Source organism: Tamandua tetradactyla, chromosome 2, assembly GCF_023851605.1.
Source record: "Tamandua tetradactyla isolate mTamTet1 chromosome 2, mTamTet1.pri, whole genome shotgun sequence".
Classification (NCBI taxonomy): domain Eukaryota; kingdom Metazoa; phylum Chordata; class Mammalia; order Pilosa; family Myrmecophagidae; genus Tamandua; species Tamandua tetradactyla.
Window position 1 is genome coordinate 195,083,086 of NC_135328.1, and position 14,150 is coordinate 195,097,235.

At 49.9% G+C, this 14,150-nt stretch overlaps 1 long non-coding RNA gene across 1 annotated transcript; it reads left to right on the forward strand.

The window, feature by feature from the left end:
• The first annotated feature begins 447 nt into the window (after window positions 1–447).
• LOC143663959 (uncharacterized) lies at window positions 448–13,639 on the forward strand. The gene is made up of 3 exons (XR_013166250.1): window positions 448–709; window positions 12,311–12,465; window positions 12,602–13,639. It is a non-coding gene; the product is annotated as an uncharacterized LOC143663959 (long non-coding RNA).
• The last annotated feature ends 511 nt before the right edge of the window (window positions 13,640–14,150 follow it).

A 14,150-nucleotide genomic window follows, 5' to 3' on the forward strand; every position in this document is an offset into this window, starting at 1 on the left:
CCTGAGTTCTCAGCTCTGTTCCATCTCTTGCTGCCTTTGGTGGCCTTGGACAGTTACTCTTCATTGAGACTCCGTCCCTCACCTCTAAGGTGGGCCCTGCAGACTCCCTCCCTCATAAGGCGGCTGTGAGATGGAACGAGGTGTCACCTGCAGAGCACCTGGCATGGAGCCTGTGTCATTGCAGGTACTTTAAATGGTAGCAGGTACTTTAAATGCAGGTACTTTAATTGTGCCTCATTGAGGCACCCGGGTTGGCTGATACCCACAGGTGTGTTGGGTCCTGGCATTCAGGCACAATCCTGACCCTCAAGGGGTCCCGGGCCTTGTGGAGAACTAGCAGAGAAACCATAAATGGCAAGACGTTAGCTCAGTGCCCTGCGTGGGAGCTCAGCATAGGAGCTGAAGGGAGGGGTTGGGAGAGGCACCCCTAAGTGGAGGACAGGCTAAAGGAATTTATCCGAGACAAGGGGCCTGGATGCGGGGCTCCTGGATGAAGGGCCAGCGTGAGCCAGAGCGTGGCAGCGTGAACCATCACAGCTCGTGGGGAGGCTGAGGGACGTTCAGAGGAGGAGGGGGTGGCCTGGGAGAAGAGGCTGGGGAAGTGAACAGGGGTACATCATGAGCAGCCTTGATACCAAGCCGGGAGCTTGGATTTCATCCCGGGGAGCCTTTGAATGCTGAGCATTGCACCAGTGTTCAGGGGCATTGGGTAAGTCCACCCACAGTCCTGCTGGTAGCACCCAGCCCTTACCGAGGGCCTGCCGCACGCCCGGCACTTGACAGTTTTATTTGACAATCCACAGAACAGCCCTGTGACTCTGGCAGGCCTATGATGATCCCTATTTGAGGCGGAGAGGTTGAGAAACTGGCTCCAGGTCACACAGCTTTTCAAGGCCGAGCTGAGGTTTGAAGCAGGCTGGCTGGCTCTAGGGCCCATCTCCCCAACCACTGCTCCCTCCTGCCTGCATGGTCAGCCCTGAGCACCAGCCCTTCCAGGACCCAGCCTGGGAATTCCCAGGGTCCTGTGTCTCTCCCCTCTGGGCTCAGTCTATTCCTGCTCAGTTCCTGGGTTCTTTCCCCTCAACTGCCGATGCAGCTTTAATGGAGCAGCTTTGGCTGCTAGAGTGTGGGGGAGGGAAGTGATTTCTCAGAAATCCAATAAACGGAGTGACTCAGTATGCGGGCAGACCCCTCCCCACTCACAGCGTTGCTCCCGACTGACCGGGGTCACAGTCACTCTGTCCTCTTGCCCTTTCACAGTCCTTCTTTCCTGGGATGGGTCTCAAGGGTTCAGACTCTGAATCCTGACCCCCACCCCACGATGCCTCTCCCCTCCCCCTTCCTCCCCACTCCCTCGGTCCCACTTTAGATGCAGCCTGACCTGGGCCAGTCTCCTAGACTCTGCCACCTGGATCATCTTTCTCAATTGGATCTTGTCTCTCTACTGCTCAGAAACCCACATGGGTTCCAGGAGAGGGTCCCAACTCCCCAGATGGGACAACAAGGTGGTTCCCCATCTTGCCACTTCTGCGGCCCCAAATGTCCCCAGTCACAACCAGCTCTCCAGCGGAGGGGCCAGCTCCCCATGCCGTGAAAGCCTCTGTGCCTCTGTAGCTGCTGTTCCCCCGCCAGGAATACCCTTCCTTTCTTGTCTTCCTGGTGAAATCCTACTTATCCTTCACATGGTACCTCCTCTGGGAAGCCTTCCCTGACTTCTATAGGAAGAGATAGTTGCTCCTTCTATTGTATCCTCCTAGTGTCGTGTGTGACCTGGTCTTAGCAGTGAGCCGTTCTGTGGCAATGATTTAATTAGCTGCCCTCTCCCCGTCAGACTTTGAAAACTCCTCAATGATATCCAAATAGCTGCCATCATGAGCTCTTACCATGTGCCCAGTGTTGGGCTAGGACTTTACCTGCATGGCTTTCAGTTCTTACAAGAATCCTGGAGGCATGTGTCATGCTTGTCCCCACTTTACAGATGATAAACGGAAGCACAGGCAGGTGATACAATTTGCCCTGTCATACAAGTGGCCAAGCCAAATTTCTCTGCAGGGTTAGCCTCTTACTCATCTGGTACTCTTGTCTCCTTCCCAGTACAGGGCCCAGCACAGAACCACTCTGCCCAGAGGTTTGTGGAATGAATGAGTGAATTAATGAATGGGAAGTCTCCTATGGCTGGTCCTCAAGATTAGCCTTGGGAGGTTCAAGGGAAGGGAGTTAGCACAGAATGAGTCCTGAATGTGCCAGAAATTTTACATTCTGTCCTCCCAGTAGCCTTGGGGCACTGATACCATTATTATCTCATCTTACAGATGAGGAAACTGAGGTAGAGAACTTTTAAAGGGTTCCCCAAGCTCAGAGAGAGTCTGCAGCAGAGCCAGGTCTGTGAGATTCAGAGCCCAGTTTAGGATGAGTCTCACCAAATCCCCACCTTCTTGGATGCGTATCAGAGAAAATCAAACTGAAGCCAGGACTTGGACAGTAGCTGTCAGGGCTTGGGCAGGGGGGTGGGCATCACGTGTCCAGGAGGAGAGTCCAGCCAAAGCTTGGCAAGGAAAGGCCATGTGGAGTGGCTGCCAGAGGGGGGTGGAAGTGAGTTTAAGTAACAGTGAAGAGCCTGGGCTTTGGAAACTGGCAGCTTTGGACTGAAACCTGCCTTAGCTACCTGTCGGCTCTGTGACCTTGGGCAGTCTTTTGACCTCTTGGACTCTCACTGTCCTCATCTGTGAAGTGGCAGTAATATGGGTGAGGGTCACGGGTATTGCACCCAAATGCTTGCAAATGTCAGCTTTTAGTTCTAGGATCAGAATTAGGCTCTGGCTAGAATTTGGATTTGGTCGAGAGTTAGGACAGAATTTGTGAAAAACTAGGACTGGCTGCCAGTCTGCTCAGAGCCTGGCTGTGTTTCTCTGCTTCTGGGGATCATCCAGAGGATCCTGCTAGGGGATGGGGAGTTGGGGGAGAATGGGGTTCAGGAGAGGAGTGAGAATGGAGTTGGGGTTCGGGTAAAAATAGCAGAATCAAGAATGAAACAAACTGGAGCTTGAATCTTTAGGAAAGTTACTTGCCTTCTTTAGGCTCCCATTTCTCCTTCTAGAAAATGGGGCAGTGTGACCTGCCCCAAAGGAGTTAGATAAGGATTAAATAAGAGCATGGAGCCTACCAGAGTGCCCGCCCATGTCAGTTCCTGAGACCTCAAAAAGTGTTTTCCTTTAAAAAATGATTTCCCTTCTCAAGGGGTTTGACTTCAGATTGTTTTCCGTCAATGGGCTGCTCATAGCTGGTTTTCTTCCATCCATCCATCCATCCATCCCTCCCTCCCTCCCTCCCTCCCTCCCTCCCTCCACCCATCCATCCATCCCTCCATCCCTCCATCCATCCATCCATCCCTCCATCCCTCCATCCCTCCATCCCTCCATCCCTCCCTCCTCCTTCAGGACCAGACCTGCAGCAAGCACTGTGGAGCCAGACGAAGCAGCTCCGGGAGAGGTGGTTGCCCAGAGGGGTGGAGAAAGGCTTCCCCAGGTGAAGCTTGTTGCAGGGTTGTTTGTTGACTAGCTGAGAAGGAGGGCAGGACAGCCTGGCACCAGGGGCTGCAGCTGCAAAGGCACAGAGGCCGGGTCATGGAGCCGTGTGGAGCTCTACGGAAATCAGAATATGTGTGCGGGATGGGGATGGGGTGGGGGACCCAAGGAAGGACTCATTCCAGGGTCTTCCTAAACCCTGTCTCCTGGAAAGGGGCCTCCTACAAACGGGGTACGTGCGCCCCCTGCTGGCCTTCCTGTCGATTGCACCTTTGGCTTCAGATCCTCCCAGCCACGGGGCTTTGGGAGCCAAATGTCCATAAAATGTGGAATGTCTAAACTGGGCAGACCCTCAGAGATGATTCATCCCCGACTTACAGATGGAGACACGAGGCCCCTTGTAGGGCCCTGATTCCAAGGCTGGCTCTGTCAGTGGGGAGGTGGGCTTCTCGCCCAAGAGGGTCCTTGCAGCTGAGCACCAGCTTGGTGGGGCTGGGGGCGTGGAGGATGGAGGTAGTGAGGGGTGAGGGGGTGGGGGAAGTAGGAGAGGAGCTTGGGGAGGGAGGGTCAGGGCAGAGAGCAGAGGGGTTACAGACTCTCGGCCCCTTGCTCCAGGTGGCTGGCTTAGTCATGGGATTTCCTGTTTTGTCTTGGAGCAGCGTCACCGCAACCTGATAGCCGTGAAATGGGAGCTCCAAGTGTATGTGTGTGTCTCTGTGCCTGTCAGCAGGTGTCCAGAGGTGGTGACATCACCCCCACTGATGCCCTGGTCTCTCTTTGAACCAGCTTCCCCACCCCAAATCCCCAGGAGTCTCGGGTATAAGGCGGGGGTGGGGGGGGGGGTGGGGGAGGGCGGGGCAAGGGCCGTGAGAGTGGGAACAATTCTGGCTTTAGAGCCAGGGCAGAAAATACACATGGATGCTGGAGTCAGGATGGGCGGGCTTGGTAGGATCAGAAGTAGGGAGTGTGGGAGAGATGCAAATTGAGGACGCTTGCCCAGGCTTGCAGCCTGGGTGATAGGGTGCACCCCTCAGTGAGAGAGCAGCTCGTGGGGAACTGCCTGCAGCCACCAGGTGCCTGGGAGCTCATTCCATCTGGAGGAGCCTCTTGTGTGGAGAGGACTGTTTTTCCTCTACTCTGGACAGTCCTTTGCCCCTTCCCCTGCTCTTCTTCCTAGGCTGCTGTGTGAGTGTGCATGTCCAGGTGGATGAGTAAGAAGCATGATTTTACCAGGGTCGGGGCTTTAGGGGTGTCATTGCCCCTCAGAGAAGCCTGCCTAGACCTGAAATAATGCTCTGGTCCTTGTTCCGATCACATCAAGGCCAGCCATCCTGTGGCTTGTCCCCTGGTCGATGGTATATGGAGAGAGCCTGGCTCAGTCTGGCTAAGCCCAGGGCAGGGTGGCCTCAGGCAAGTCCCCTCCTTTCCCTGAGCCTCATGTCCTCACCTGAGTGGTAGTGATGATGAGTTATAGCTCATGGCTGCCTGGGGAGAATGAAATGAGGTAGTGTGCTAGAGTGCCCAGCACAGTGCTTGGTACACAGTACACCCTGAATGAAGGTGCTCTGTTGCTTGGTAATTGGGACCCCACTTCCCTCTCCAACTTTTTCTCTGCTAGACCTTCTTTCTCACGCCACTCCAGCTACCCTGGCTTTCCTTCTGTGCCTGGAAAACACCAGGCTCATTTCAGTCAATGCTGAAATGCTTTGCAATGCTTGTTCCTTCTGCTTTGATGCTTTGCCCAGTTATTGCCTGGCTAGTTCCTTCTCGGCCTCAGGTTCCTGTTTAATGTCACTTCTTCCAAGCAGCCTTTTCTGACTGCTCTAGCTAAGGCACCCACTGTGTCTCCCTCTAGCTGTTCTCTAATACTCTCTCTATTTTTACTTCTTAGCATCTACCACTGCCAGAACCAGAGCAATTTGTTTATTGTGTGTTGCCCACATCAGTGGGATATGTGAGTTTCCCTTCACCTCTCTGGGCCTCAGTTTCCTCATCTGTCAGATGGGTTTAAGTAGAATGATATCAGCTAGTTATGAGGAATCAATGAGATCATGTAAATGCACATGTCACCATGAAGGCACAAGACCAGGTCAGGGGGTGCAAACTGCAGTGCCCGTGGGGGCTGGGTAGGGAATCCAGGAGAGAGCTGGGCCTGGGAGGGGGCTTGTGGTAAGCTGGGAAGCAGCTGCTCACCTCTGGCTGGTAGTTACCAGGGTGAATGCCGGCCCAGTATTGCCAAATCTTTGAACTTTTCAAGAGAAGCAGAAAATTTGGATTTTTATGTGAAATCTGATTTTTAAATGTTGGCAACATTTTAAAAAGAAAGAAAGATACTGTGTGAGCCAAACAAAGCCCATTTGTGGACTGCATTTGGGCTTGTGTGCTCTCAGTTTCCAATTCCTGGTGTGCTAGTCTGAGACTGCTGAAGAGCTGTGTTCTTTCCACCCTAATCCACACTTGTGGGGGGCAGACTGCTTGTTGGGTGGGATCTTTTTGATTAAGTTGTTTCCATGGAGATGTGGCCCACCCAGGAGAGGGTCAGACTTTTTGATCAGGTGGTTTCCATGGAGATGTATCTCTACCCATCCAAGGTGGGTCTTAATCCGCTTACTGGAGTCCTTTAAGAGGGAACCATTTTGGAAAAAGCTTGGAGTCGACATAGATGGAGACTCTTGGAGATGCTGGGAGTGCTGACACAGAGGTCAGACACCTAGACATAGACTTTGGAGATGCAGAGGCCAGCAGACATTGCCATGCGCCTTCCTATGAGAGGCTTAGCAAGCCAGAACCCAGGAGAAGCCAAGTGAAGGCCCACAGATGCTTAGAGAGGAGGCCGCTAGAATCAGAAGCTGGAAGCAGCAAAAATGGGAACAGGGACCAGCAGATGCCAGCCACATGCCTTCCCATGTGACAGACATCGGCCTTTTATGGAGTCAAGGTGCCTTTCTTTGGATGCCTTAGTTTGGAAATTTTTATGGCCTTAGAACTGTAAACTTGTAACTTAGTAACTCTCCTTTATAAAAGCCAACCCATTTCTGGTATATTGCATTTTGGTAGCTTTAGCAAACTAAAACACATGGGATACCCAGTCTCTAAAGTTCCTTTCCTGTCCTGGGCCCTTGATAAAAATGACTTGAACTGTTGAGTATTAGCTATGTCCCAGGTTATACATGATGCCATTTAATGCCTTCCTCTCCCCTCCTCCACTCCTCCACCAGTATTCCTACCATTTCTACTTAACAGGTGAGAGAACTGAGGCCCAGAGAAGTTTAGAAACTAGTCCAGGGTCACACAGCTAATAAATGGCAAAGCTCAGAGTAAAAGGGCTCTTGCTGCAAAGCTTACTTGCCTGACCACCATGTCATCCTGCCACAATAACTCCAGAATTCTCTGTCTAGTCCCCTTCCTACCAGGGAGACCCCATCCTGGCCTTCTCGGGCCTCAGAAGCTCCCACAAGCTGTCCCCATTGCATTGCTAGTCTGGTAAAGACATGGACTGGAAGGAGGCAGGGGGACCCTATTCCTGCTGGAAACATGGGTGCTCCTCTCTGAGATCCCTTGGTGCTGGCTGTGCTGGGGTCCTGATGGCTTAATGAGAAACCTGTACCAAGGCCATGGCTCCTCCAGCAGTCACAGACATGAGGAAATGCTTTTTCCCTTTTGGAAACCTTGTGGTGGAGTTGGCTAGGCCCTGTGAGAGTGAGTTTGCACATGCGTTTACTTTGGAGCAGGTGAAGGCAGGTCTGCTCGTGTCTACATGGAGTAGGGTATGGTGTCCACTGTGAGGTGCCCATCTGTGGACACTGTTACCTGGGCAGGTGCTACCTGAGCGTGCCCGGTGTGCACATGTGTTCATGTATGTGTCCACATAGGGGCCTGGGCATGCTTGAAGGATTTTTAAAAAAATTGAGTTATGGTTTGTATACAATAAGATGTAGAGATCTCAGATATGCAGCTGGATGAATTTTTACCTGTGTATAAAATTGTGTAACCATCGCCTGAATCCATGGACTCCCTCCTACCTCCTCACCACTCAACCCCCCCAAGATAATCACTATTCTGGCCTCTACCAAATGCATCTGCTTCCGTCAAGTTGTTTTTTTTTTTAATTTTTAAAATAATTTACTTATTTTTAATTGTGCTATACATAACATAAAAATGATTTTAGCCATTTTACTTGGGCAATTCTTTGACATTCAGTACTTTGACAATACTTAATGAACCTTCACCGCTCTCTATTTCCAGACTGTTTTCATCAGTCCAAATCAAGGCTCAGACTCGTTTAGCAATAACTTCCATTTTTCTGTCCCCCACCCCCAACCCTTGGGTTTTAGTTTCTTCATTGCTAAAGCAAATACCATGCAATGGGTTGGCTTACACAATGAGAATTTGTTGGCTCACGATTTTGAGCTAGAAGTCCAAGGCAAGTCATAAAGGTGATGCTCTCCTCCCAAAGACTGGCGTTCGGGGCTGGCTGCTGGTGACCCTGGCTCCTTGGCTTTTCTGTCTCAGGGTAATGCACATAGTGGCCTCTCCTGGCCTCTCCCTTCTCTTTTGGGTTCTGTTGCATTTCACCTGCTGGCTTCTCCCTCTATGCCTTTTTTCTCTCTAGGTGGCCTTTCATATAAGGCCTTCAGTAATAGGATTAAGACCCATACTGGGCCACACCTTAACTGAAATAACCTGATCAAAAGGTCCTATTTATAAGGGGGTCACACCCACAGGACTGGATTAAGTTTAAGAACATGGTTTTTTTTTGGGTACCTACCTTCAAATAACCATACCTCGTAACCACTATTCTGCTTTCTGTCTCTCTGAATTTGCTTATCCCAAGTATTTCATATAAAAGAAATCATGCAATTATTTGTCCTCTTGTGTCTGACTTATTTCACTCAACATGATGTCTTCATTTCACTTTATGGCTGAAAAATATTCCATTGTATGGTTATGCCACGTTTTGTTTACTCATTTATCTGGTGGTGAGCGCTTGGGTTGCTTCCACCTTTTGGCTATTGTAAATAATGCTGTGATAAATGTCCTTGAGTTTTGGACCTGAACCTGTTTCAGCTACTTGTTGGTTCTGAGAATTCAACTAGCAGCAGCAGAAAGGATTGTGGTCTGATATTTAGAAGAACTTCCAGGTGGACTTCTCTGGAACCTGGGGGCTGCATGAAAGCCACCTCTGATAGTAAAAGAAGGAAACAGTAATTGAAGTGACCACAATTTATGTATTCACGGGTGCACCAGATGATTTAATTTAGGTGCTGTACAACCCAATAAAGCGGTGTGATTGTCCCTGTTTTGTGGATGAGGAGACTGAGTATCAGAGATGGGCAGTGAGTTGCCCAGGCTTACAGACACAGTGAGTAGCAGAGCAGGATTTGAATTTTGGTCTGCTGTCTCCAAGCTGTGTTCTTTCCTTCTCCCAGGCTACTTGTTGGGATCGTGGTTGCCCCTCCCTGGGGCTGGAACATCTCTCTGATGGGCTCTCATTGGAACACCCCTCTGTACCTTCAAAGCCCTCATCCACCTGGAATTGGGCATCATCTGCATCCCGCAATTGCAGGCACCTTGGCAACTGAGACAGCCTGACAGGCCCCGCCCAACTGCCTGTGGGTGGGTATGGGGTTCCTTAGTTGGCAGATACCTGACGCAGGTCACATACTGAGCTTCCCTGTCATGGTGTTGAACATGGACCCTGTTTACTTGGTTGGCTGGATGTTGGTGGATAGAGGAGACCTGGACACTGTCAAGGGTGTATTGGGAGTGGGGAGTCCACTCTTCCCCATGGTCTCTGTTCTTTGTGCCATCCTGGTTTTCAAAATGGCAGAGCTCAGGGCCCAGAGATGAGATTTCTGAGCTGACCTTGGCCATACCACTTTGATCAGGTCTCGGTTTCTTTGAGCTTTGTAAGGACTTTGAGCATGTTTTCTCTTCCTAGATTCCCTGTGGCACCTGTCACCATCCACGCAGAAGACAGTGTGGTGTCATGGAGTGATAGTCGGCCTTGGAGCCATTTGAGGGACATGAGTTCAAATCCTGGCTCTGCCACTTATTTTCTGTGTAATCTTGGGCATATTGCATTGCCTCTCTAAGCTTCAGTTTCTTTATCTATAGAAGGGGTCCATTTTACATTAGTAGTAACAGGGTACTAGTAGTAATGACAGTGACAGTGGTTTGCTAGCTGCCATACTGTGGAGTGTTTTCTATGAGCCAGACTTGGTGCTAAGCCCTTCTCTCATGTTATGCCATTTAATCTTCCCAGCAACTTTAGGAGGAGGTTACTATTATTTTTATTTTATTTTATTTTATTTTTTTTTATACATGGGCAGGCACCGGGAATCGAACCTGGGTCCTTGGGCATGGCAAGCAAGCATTCTTACCTGCTGAGCCACCGTGGCCCTCCCAGAGGTTACTATTATTGTTTCCATTTTATAGAGGAGGAAACTGAGGCTTACAGGGGTTAAATGGTTTGCTCAAGGTCTCCTACTAGTAAGTGGTAGTGCCTGGATTCCAGCCCAGGATAATCTGACTCCGAAGGCCAGAGCGTTTACCCCAAGAAGGATATCTAAGATATTTAACAATTTGGCCTGGCATGGGCCCTGAGTTCTGCCATAAATAAACAAGCTGTATGTTCTCCCTGCCCCGGCTTATCCATTACACACTCGACTGTGTTAAATGGGATTAATCCAGGAAATGAGATTAGAGATGTCAAGCAGCTTGGGCGACCATGAAGCACTCCACAGTGTTGGTTTCAATTTCTTTTTACCCTGTGGGGAAGGAGAACGGGCCTGTGAATCCGGAGATCTGGGCTCAAGTCCTGGCCCTACTATGAACTTGCTGGATGACCTTTAGTAGGTATTGGAGAGAGTTGCCAGAGCAGTAAATTAATAAGGTCAAGGCTGGCTAGGGAGATGGTATTCAGTGGCCACCAGAGCCATCCATGTGCTAGTTACAACGCACTCATCAATGCGGACCCAGGAGGCCTTCAGCTTGGTGACACTAAGACATTCAGTTAAGGAATTGCATGATAGGGTTTGTGAAGCAACTTAAAATACATTATACAAAATATATACAAAGTTTATAATTTGGTGAGTTTTGACAACCCCTGCAAAAGGACCCCCTTCAGAAGATAACCTGACCTGTCCGTCTCCTCCAGAAGTTTCCTCATTCCCCTCAGCGATCCATCCCTCCTTTTGCTCTTATCCCCAGGGGAACACTGAACTGTTTTCTGCCACTATGGATTAGTTTTCATTTTCTAAAAGTTTACATAAATGAAATCACACAGACTTCTGTGTCTAGCTTCTATCATTCAGCATGATCTTTTTGAGATTCATCCGTGTCGTTGTGTGTTCCTTCTTATTGTTGAGCAGTGTCCATGGTGTGAATGTGCCACAGTTGGTTTTGCTGTCCTCCTTTTGATGAACGTTTGGATTGTTTCCAGTTTTTGACTGTTAGGAACGTTCGTGTTGAAGCCTTTGTATGTATGTGTACTTTCATTTCTCTTGGGTAAGCATCTAAGAGTGGGAGAGCAACATCATGCAGAAGGTATATGTTTAGGGCCACAGTGGCTCAGCAGGCAAGAATGCTTGCCTGACATGCCAGAGGACCCGGGTTTGTTTCCCGGTGCCTGCCCATGTTTTAAAAAAAAAAAGAAAGAAAAAAAAAAGCTAAACATAAACTTTTTATGTTTAGCTTTTTAAGAAACAACCCAACTGGTTCTAGCATGTTCCATCCCCACCAGCAAAATAGTGTGGATACCGCACATTCTCACCAACACTCGTCTCTCTAATTTGAGCCGTTCGAATGGGCGTTAGCAGTACTCGGCGTGGCTCAGGCTGCAGTTTTGGTTTTGGATGGTTTACCGAGTGCTGGGAAGAGCTGATCTGAACGCCGAACAGCGAGACCATTGGGCCGTCACGGGAGTGCTGCTGATTTGTTTGATGAGAGTGCCAGAGGGAAGAACAAGGGCTAATCAGGGATCTACAGGGAGTCAGATTTTGGCTAAAATTCCACAGAGAACTTTCCATCAGAGCTTTCCAATCATGGATTAAATGTCTTTATGGAACAGCATGCTCACCATTGCTTGGAGTGGTCAAGCTTCGAGTACCTGGCTGAGATGTGTGGACAAGGGGTTCCAGCATTGGGATGGGGGTAGGGTTTGATCCAGACAGCCCTGGCTGTTTGATCAGGGCCCTGGCTCTTTTGGATTCTGTGGTCCTAAGAATCGTAAGGCCGCAGAAGCCTCACTAGTACCATTAGCATTAAAATCCGAATCTTGTTGGCTCCAATCCCCCAACTTCTCCTGTAGGAACTCCAGGCCTCTCAGTGGTGTGTGGGGATCCTCTCTGCTCTTATTGGGCCAGGCAGCCACCTCCCATTGTCCTCTGTCCCCATCTCTTAGTTTCCCAGATGCTGTGACAAATACCAGACAATGGTTGGCTTAATGATGGGAATGTATTGGCTCACAGTTTTGGAGGCTGGAAGGCTTGCCTTCTCCCAGGGTTGGTCTTGTTCTGGCTGACTGGCAGTCCTGGGGCTCTTTGGCTTTCCCAGTACATGGCCATGCTCTCTCCTTTCTTTTCTAGCTCTGTTGATTTCCAGTTTCTGCTCCTCCCCTTGTCTTTCTCTTCATAAAGCCCTCAGGAGTAGTTTTAAGGCCCAGCCTCATTCCACTGGGCCACACCTCGACTAAAATTATCATCTTCTGAAAGTCCTATTTATAATGGATTTCTACCCATGGGAATGGATTAGGATAAAGAACAGTTTTTTTTTTCTTTCCCTAGGGTACGTAATCCAACCTACCCCACCCCATCAAGTATCCACCACTATTGCTGGCTTCAGCTTTCCCCGTGCCCCAGCCAAGATTCTGCCCCAGCCTGGCCACCAAGCTCTCAGTCCTAAGGTTGCTGCAGGAACTCAGCATTTGCTGATAGATGAGGTGGGTGCAGGTAGGTGGTTGGGGAGGGGAGGAAGCTTGTAGAGGGTGGGGCACCCAGCCGGGCTGCTTGGGTACTCAAATGGAGTCATCGTGTAGGACCCCTCTCTCTGCTTACACTCAGCCCTCCTCTTCCCAGGTCAGTGCTGCTGCTGAGTTGACTAGGCTGGAGCCGGTCCAGGAACCAGCTATAAAAATGTGTCCAGAACTGGGAACATCTTTGGCAGGCCAGAGGCAGGAACCTCCTGGCAGTCAGGAAGGATGATCAGAAGCCAAAGAAGAAACTCCCCAGAAGAGAAAGCAGAAAGCAGCCTGGCAAGCCAGGCACGGTGGCCCAGGCCTCAGGAATGGAGGGGTTCTGAGAACACATATGAAAAGATGCTGCAGGTTCATTCCTGTTCATTTTCGCTCTCACTCAGACCACCTACTCTCGGGGGTAGCAGCAGTCCTGTCGTGAATAGCCCTCAGGAGAGGTCTATGTGGGAAGGAACTGGAGCTGCCCAAAGCAGCCCCATGGATGGGACGGGAAGTGGGTCCTCCAGCCCAGTCAAGCCTTCGGAAGACCAAAGCCCTGGCTGACATCTAACTTCATCTTCATGAGAGACCCCGAGTTAGAACCAGCAGCTAAACTGCTCCTGAATTTCCAACCCTCAGGTATTGGGTGAGTTCATAAATGCTGTTGGAAACCAACAAATGCTGGGGATGTTTGTCATGACAGCGAATGCACCATGTGATTATGGATTTGAGATAACCATTTCCGCTGCCTTACCATCTGAAACAACTGAAGGGCAACCTGCCTTATGTACTGTGGGTAGCGCTCCCTGCCCAGCCCAGCTGATTGGACCTGCAAGTGCGGTAAACAGGGGAGTCACCTGACCCACGCTGAGCCAATTCAGTTGTCCCTCCTGGGAATGCCTTTCTCTCTCTCTCTCTCTCTTTTTATCTCTTCTCTTTTCTTTTCTCTCCTTTCCTCCCTCTCTCCCTTCCTTCCACGGTTCCTCTCTCTTGCCCTTCCTTTCTCCCTCTTTCCCTCCCTTCTTCTCTTTCTCTCTCCTTCTCTTTTTCTTTTCCCCTCTCTTTTCCTCTCTTTCTTAGACAGTACTGCATCAATTGGCTGTGGGATTGACCTCGAAGGGCAGGTAAAGTCGGGGTTAATCTGGAAAACTGGCCTGCAGAGAGAGAGAAGTTTGCAGTCAGAGAGAGGAGCTGGGATGGGACGGACGAGAGCTGGTGGGGTGGGGCGCAGGGAGACGCACGCTGTCGGGGGGGGGGGGGGCCTGGCAGGTTTTGTGTGGCCCAGCTGCTTCTGACAGTTGAATTATATTCAACTGATGCTTAACATAATCCTCTTCTTGACTGGAGTCTCTTTAAGTTTCTGTTCCTTCCAATCAAATGGCCTCAAACAATCTTTGTAGGCGTTTTTTGAACTGACACGGAATATTCCATTGAGTGGATCTGCCAAGTTTGTGTGACTATTCTCCTCTGATTGGTCATTTACATGATTTCTTATTTCTCACTATTATAAATAATGTCACAATGAACATCTTTGGCACTCAAAGGCTCTTTTCACCTAGCCAATTGCGTTGTTAAGAGGTGTCCCTAAAAGTGTGGTGAGCGGGCCAAAGGGTATGAACCTCTTTAGGGTATTAAAACGTCCTGTTGGATGACTTTCCCAAAAATTGGCCTTG